Source organism: Dromiciops gliroides, chromosome 2 (assembly GCF_019393635.1).
Source record: "Dromiciops gliroides isolate mDroGli1 chromosome 2, mDroGli1.pri, whole genome shotgun sequence".
Taxonomy (NCBI): Eukaryota; Metazoa; Chordata; class Mammalia; order Microbiotheria; family Microbiotheriidae; genus Dromiciops; species Dromiciops gliroides.
Genome location: NC_057862.1, coordinates 27,173,650 through 27,181,765, shown reverse-complemented (window position 1 = coordinate 27,181,765; position 8,116 = coordinate 27,173,650). Strand labels below are relative to the sequence as shown.

Sequence of the window (8,116 nt, the reverse complement as noted above, 5' to 3'; positions counted from 1 at the left end):
GCAATTGTTTGATGCTATCATATTAGAGATTTAAATGTAGTTGGGAAAATTAAATAAGAAGATTTATTTTAAAACATTTTAAAATGGTCAAGGATTCTTTATATTAAATCTTCCTTAATCCACAGGGACATGAATCTCTTACAAATATTCCAAGAATTTCATGATCTCAGAATCGTTGACAGATGATAGCAAGTTGTTAAAAATAAGATTCAACAATTCATAATCACAATTCTTTGAAAATATCACTGTAACTTTTGTTTCAACTTTTGTTTTTTAAGAGTATAGAATTAAACTGTTCAGTGATGCATTTGAGAACATTTTATGTATGAACAATAATAAAATTTAGTTCAATTGGATCACTTCTCAGCTAAAAATGTCCATAGAACTTTAAGACATGCTTTTAAACCTGCTTAAGATTATGTATGTATGTGTAATAATACTACCTTATGTTAGGCATAGTATCATCAGGCTATTCACTGAAGTTTGGGACAATACATCCTGGAAGTAGTGCCCCAAATTAAGAAGGAGTTAAAAGTTAAGTAAAAGACTGTCAAAATGAGCAGACAGAGAAAGATGAGGACCATTGAAACTTTCTTTAGTGATGAAGAAGATCAAGGTACATGCTCAGAAGAATATAACAACATCAGGGCTCCTCTATCCAAAGCTTCCAAGAAAAACATTAATAGGTCTCAGGCCATAGAAGCACTCAAAAAGAACTTTGAAGATAAAGTAAGAGAGGTAGAAGGAAAAGCATGAGATGTAGCGGAAAAAATGGAAAAATAATTGAGAGTGATGACGGAGGGTCAAAAGCTTGAAAAGCCAAATTGGTCAAATGGAAAAGGAGGTACAAAAGCTCTCTGAAGAAAATTATTGCTTAAAAATTATGATTAAGCAAATAGAAGCAAATAACTTTATGAGAAATCAAGACACAATTAAGTAAATCCAAATGAATAAAAACAATAGAGGGCAATGTAAAATATCTCCTTGGAAAACAGCTGACCTGGAAAATAGATGCAGGCGAGATAACTTGAAAATTATTGGAATAACTGAAAGGTAAGAACTTAGAAATTATATTCCAGGAAATTATCAGGGAAAGTTTCCCCCATATTCTAGAAGCAGAAGGTAAGATAGAAGTTGAAAGAATCCATATATCACCTCCTGAAAGAGATCCCAAAATGGAAACTTCCACGAATATTATAGCCAAATTCCAGAGCACTCAGATCAAGGAGAAAATATTGCAAGCTGCCAAAAAGAAAGAATTAAGGTACTGTGGAGGCTCAGTCAGGACAGCACAAGATCTAGTAGTTTCTACATTAAAAGACCTGAGGGCATGGAATATAATATTCCAGAAGGCAAAGGAACTGAGATTACAACCAAGGGGCTCTAAGGTGGTATATATGGAGGGGCAGGTTCTTCACTTCCCTGGCTTGTTCTCTGGTCCATAGATAACTCCAGGCTAACTTGTTAATCAACCAGGCAGCAAAACTTTGTGTGCTGTTGTTATTAAATCTGATGAGCCTGCTCCTCTCCCACACCTTGGCCACTGCCACTCAAGCCTACTTCCTGGGTCCCAGCAGGAGTGAAACACCCAAGTTCCAACTCAGTGTCATCAAAGACATCTATAATCTCCCCCTGGCCAACTGCTCAGTCCTCTCACCAGACTGTGAGCTTAGTTCCAAACAGCACTAGCACTGAAGCTTATTCAGAGGCTCTGAGGGTCTTTATCTCTGGTGAGCCCTGCCTGGGAGTGGATCTGTGTCAGTGTGACCTCAGGGTTGGGCTCCACTCCCACCCTGGTATGACAACCCTTTCCTGTGAACCTTCTAAGCTATTCTTTTTTTTTTCTTTTATGGTGGGGCAATTGGGGTAAAGTGACTTGCCCGGGGTGCCCAGGGTCACAAAGCTAGTAAGTCAAGTGTCTGAGGCTGGATTTGAACTCAGGACCTCCTGAATCCAGGGCCAGTTCTCTATCCACTGCACCACCTAGCTACCCCCTAAGCTATCTTTGGATGCAAAATCATTTCAGCCCATTCTTTTTGGGTTCTTATGCTCCAGGAATTGTCCTGTGGCATTATTTGGAGGTTTTCTGGAGTGATTGTGTTGTGAGTTCCCAGCTATCCTCCTCCATCTTGGCTCAGCCCCAGAAATTCAACATCAATCATTTGTGATATCATTGGTCTTTGAAAATGAAGAACGACGTCTATGTCTCTACATATACAAATGTCTATATTTGTATTTACCAGCTATTTCTCTACTTTTGAGAGTTAGCAGAACAGATATATTGATAGACAGTGGGTGGGAAGATAGAGAGAAAAAAAAGTAAAGAAGAGAGAGAGAGAAAGAGAGAGAGAGAGAGAGAGAGAGAGAGAGAGAGATCTCATCAGTGGAGATATAAAGAAAGAATAAAAAAGAAAAACACTTCATGCTATAAGGGTTAAAATAATAGCTATACTGTCTAAAATATCTAATGAGCGGTCACCAACAAATTATAAGCTTTATCAAGAGTTAGACTTTTAAGCATTTATTAAGGATAATAAGAATTTGGTAAAGAGAGATAGAAAGGCCTAGATTCATCTATCTATTAAAGGGAGAACACATTTGTAGCTCCCTTCTCCACCAGAGTCCTCAGGAAAGAGAGCGAGCCAACGCACCAGCCTCTCACTTCCTCCTCCCTCAAGCCAACCTCACTTCCTGACACCCTCAGAGGCCCTCTCCTCATGTTGGAGCTTTCCTACAGTAAGTCTCCAGCAGGTGACATCATTCCAATCATTACACTGCCCTTAGGGATCTCAAAACCTACTGAGAGAAACAACATGCAAACAATTATGTATAAACAAGCTTTGGAAAAGATCCAATGGATATACCCAACTGAGGGAAGTCACAAGTTCAGATCAGAAGTTAAGGAAGTCCTTGTTTAAGTCTAATGGGAAAAGCAGACAGCAGAGGGCCCTCCCTGTTTTGTATTTGCATTATTAAAGAAAAACAGAGAGAGATCACATTGTCATATTTCTAAAACATTGGCTAGATTTACTATCCAGCTTTCCTTAATAAAGATATATTATATCTATACATCTATACACACATATAAACACATACATAGATATACACACATACACATATATGTATACATGTTTGTATATATAAAGTCTGAAATTATCACTAAAAGATACCATGGCCTTTAACATAATATGTCAAGGCATTTAATTGCTGGACATTTATCTCATCCTAATGACAGGATCAGTAATGCATTTAACAGTTAACGAACTGGAAATGCTATAGCATTTGAGGAATTATTGTACAGTACAGAACTATATAGCTAATCATGTTGAAAATAGATTTCCCAACACTTGAATAAGCCTTAGAGATTAGTTTTGTATGATGATCTATCTCTTTTTCCTTTTTTAAAAGTGACTCATGACAGATATCCTTTCTGATTTGTGTGATCCTTTTTCATGCCATGGAATGTAATTCAATATGTTACCCTTACTGTTCATTAGTTTAAAACAATGGCTTATTTTTTATCCACTTCAGATATAGTTAGTGAAATCTATAGCTTTAACATTATGTGACAAAATGATTTAATAAATGGATGAAAAGTTTTCATTTTTACTTCTAATGGGATGACACTGTACTTGTGCCTGAATATAGAGAATTTACTACAATTAATAGACTAAATAGGTTAATAAGTCTGTTGTAGATTTCTCACTTCTGAATTCAGATATAATTTTTAAATGTATTACCCATTCACTGATATAACAGGTGTAATTTTGGGAATTTAGTTTAACTAGACAAAAGGACATTTAGAGTGCTTCTAAATCCTATCCACCTCCGAAAACTTAGTAGAGGAATTGGGTATCATTTGGGATCATGAAATCACAGACTTGGAGGTAAAAGGAATCTTAGAGTGCTTATGCTTCTAGAAATCCTAGGATTATAGATTTAGAACTGCATTATTATAACTCTGAAGGACTTTTGAAAATTACAATCTACAGAGAAAGAACTGATGGTATCTGAAAACAGATTGAAGCATAATTGTTTTATAGTTCTTTAATCTGAAGTTTTCTTTTTGTCTGTTTTCTTTCACAACATGGCTTATGTGGAGATGTTTTGCATGACTACTTATTCATAATTTATATTGAATTTTTTGAGTTCTTCAGGGGGGGAGGAAGAGAAGTTGGAACACAAAGCTTTAAGAATTGATGTCAAAATTTGTTTTACATGTGATTTGGAAAATAAAATTCTAAAAAATTAAGAACTGCATTATTACTCAGTTATTATAAAACTTGTACAGCTATGGAAACTGAGCCCTATAAAATTTCAGGGACTTACTCAACATCACGCAGCTGGTAATCAGAAAAAATCGTTTTGCATGACTGCACATATATAACTTGTATTGAATTCCTTGAGTTCTTAAGGGGAGGTGGGGAGGAAGTTAATTTGGAAAACTAAATTTTAAAAATTGATGTTAAGAAATGGAGACTTGGGGGCAGCTAGGTGGCGCAGTGAATAGAATACCGCCCCTGGATTCAGGAGTACCTGTGTTCAAATCCGGCCTCAGACACTTAACACTTACTAGCTGTGTGACCCTGGGTAAGTCACTTAACCCCAATTGCCTCACTAAAAAAAAAAAAAAAAAAAAGAAAGAAATGGAGACTTGAACCTGTGTCATCAGACCACTAGTCTATTGCCATTTCCTTTGTATTATGCCTCCTCCATCTAGAAAGCTTGTTATTTATGAATTTATTTACTCAATATTAGAAATATAATTAACTATCTCAAAAGTCATAATTGTGTATTTATAGGAAATATTTTTGCTCCACATTAGAAGTTATATTTTTTGAATGGTATATTCTGGTTACCATACATGCATTCCCTTTAGAAATAGGCACATGGCATCTTCAATACATAATACCAATACCTATATTGCCCTTACTAATAATGGAAATTCAGACATCTTGTAGAACCAGGATCCCTTCTATGTCATTCTGTGAGTATGGAGTTATAGTATAGAATATAGTAGCAAACTGTGGATAACAACTAAGGGGAAAATTTTCTAAATTTTTGTAAGGCTCCTAGGTAACCCATGGGATAGAAAGATAGATAAATAGATAGATAGATATAGAGATGTGTGTATATGTGGATATGTGTATATATGTGTATATACATATACACACATGATATAGGTATATATTTCCAGATATGTACATATCATGTGTACGTGTGTATATACATACATATATACACATGTACATGTATACACATGCACATTTGTATACATATGTCTATGTATTTGCATATAAATATACATGCATGTATATGCACATACACACAAATACACATGATATATACATATCTATATATACACATCATGTATGTGTATATATATAAGTACATACACATATATACACATATCTCTATCTATCTCTATATCTATTTATGGAGAGGAGAGAGGTTTTTTATGGTAAATAGTCGGGACCTTTACTTTTATATTAATCATTTTCTTAGCCCTTAGCACATGGCCTATAAAACAATCTAACAATGTTTTAAATTCAATTAGCATGGATTGCCATATATGAGTTCAGAGTGAGTTGGGTTTAAATCATATTTCCTTATTTTAGCTCCCTTATATACTCTAAGAACCATGAGGCCAAAAACAACTTCCAAGCTTATCATTTCTGGGTATAACTAGCATCATGTGCCCACAGAAAGCAGGAAATAATTCAGAGAGAATGTATGAACAGTCATACAGAAGGTTGACTTTATGAACAGTGGTATTTCTTAGTTGGGTTGTATGTTTAACTGGGAAATCAATTACAATTCTAGAAAGAAATTCTTTAAACCATTTAAGAAACACACAACCACAAAATTTCCTTCCCCTTGGAGAAGTGTTTAGTAACATGAGAACATTTAGAAAAAGTTCTGGTGGCTTGTTGATGTCCTGCAATAGCTACCCAGGGGTGATTTATAATGCTGAAGATATCTTATTCTGCTTCAGGACCCAGTCAGTGGCAGTGGAGCCACCATGGCCTCTTCCCTGAAGCACCATGGGGAAATGGAGGTGGTGCTGGGTGCCAGGTAAGGGAAGGTGGGGCATTTGGGTTGTGGACAGTGAAGCAAGGACTGTGGCCTTATGAGTATAAGAATTACAAACACTGCAGCAGGGGTGGGGGCTTGAGAGATGGGAGCAGGAGTGGGTGGGAGGAGCAAGTACAGTGGGGAGCACCTAGAAAAGAGTGGCATTTAAGGAAATATTTTTCTTCTTTCACCTTGATGTTACAAACTGGATCAAGAATGGTAGTTTTGAAGACATACAGAGCTACTTTGCTCATACAAGGAGAATATATGAAAGAGCTATGAAATTCTTTGAAGATGAGCATAATGATGAAGATCTTTTTGTGGCCTTTGCAACATTAGAAGAAAATCAGAAAGAATTTGAAATGTTAAAATAATCTACAAATTTGCCCTGGATAGGATTTTGAAGCAGGAAGCTCAAGGACTCTGTCAAAGTTCCATAATCTTTGAAAAGAAAGGTGGAGATAGGTGACATATTGAAGACATTACTGTGAGCAAATGGAGATTCAAGTTGGAAGGGGAAGTAAAGGCTAATCCATGCAATTATGACACCTGGTTTGATTGAGATTGATGTAAAGTAATGTGGAAGCAAACACTATTCCAGAGCCTAGCTTTTTAAACTGTGGGTCATGACCACAAATGAATGTAGGGGTCATGAAAAATTTTGCAACAGTAAAAAAATATGTATAACTATTTTATATACCTATATACTAGATATCATGTAAAAATTTCCCAGAAAAGGAATCATAAGTGGAAAAATATGAACAATTTCTGTTCTACAGGTGTGTAGAAAAGCCATTGCCATCATGCTACTAATTCAAGAGATGAGGCACTAGAAGCAGTATATATAATTGTTCATTCTTTTTTTTTTCCTAGACCAATTATGCACTTTATGAGGCAAAGGAACCAGAGAGGACCAGACAGATATATCAAGTTTGTTTGTAATAGATTCAAAAAAGTTTACATTTGCCAAAACATGGCTACTGTGTGCCCAGTTTGAAATAAGACAGAGAAATCTAACATTTGCCAGAAGAGCTTTGGGAACTTCTGCTGGCCAATGTTCTAAAAACAAATTATTTAAAGTTTACAATGAATTTGAACTGAAGCTTCAAGAATTTAAGGAATGCTGGAAACATGAAAATTTCCTAGAATTTGCACCAGAAAATTGTACATTATGGATCACACTTGACGAGTTAGAGACAATTCTTGAAGTTACTGAGGGAGCCTGAGTTATGAGTTGGCTGTTAGCCACCCACAGTTAGACATACCAGCAGTGCTTTGGAAATATTCCATTGACTTTGAAATTAAACAAAGAGTCTGATAAAAAACAAAACAAAACAAAAAACAGGAAGTCTTTCCTGGATGTTTCCAAGATGGACACAATGTGTGAAGATGTGGATCAGTGTTTCCCAATTTTAGCTGTCTTCATAAAATGAAGAAAGTTGAGCCAAATGCAGACAAATTTATGAAGAAAACAACAGAATTATGAGAAGCTATAGGGAAAAGTCAGAAAGACATGTGATAATCTCATAATGAAAGATTGATAAAATCATGCCAGTGAAGGTTAAGAAGAGAAAAAAAAAAGAACAGGCAGGAGATAGAGCTGATGCTCTCTGGGAAAAGTACCATAATTACTTCTTTCCTGAAGATGCTGCAAACCAGTCCAGCCTCAAACTGATGGCTGTGGCCAAACTTTGGAAGAAACAGCAGCAAGAAAAAGTTACTGCAGTGCAAGTTCTAGATAAAGACATAGATAAGAGTGAATCTTGACTTTTTCCATGTTGTATTTTTGTTATTTTTATAAATTCCAACTCTGCAATTATTGTGACTTAGGAAACTTTTTTGCATTATTTTCATCACTAGTGAACCTTGTACCTTTATAATATTGCTGAGTTAGCACTGAGGGGGTTGTAAATACAGGCCATGAAATGTCTTCTTTTTTTTTTTTCTTTTTTCTTTTTTTTAGTGAGGTAATTGGGGTTAAGTGACTTGCCCAGGGTCACACAGCTAGTAAGTGTTAAGTGTCTGAGGCCGGATTTGAACT

General features: G+C 35.7%; 1 pseudogene; it reads left to right on the top strand.

Moving 5' to 3' along the window:
* Positions 1–573: 573 nt before the first annotated feature.
* LOC122738198 lies at positions 574–7,842 on the top strand (annotated as a pseudogene).
* The last annotated feature ends 274 nt before the right edge of the window (positions 7,843–8,116 follow it).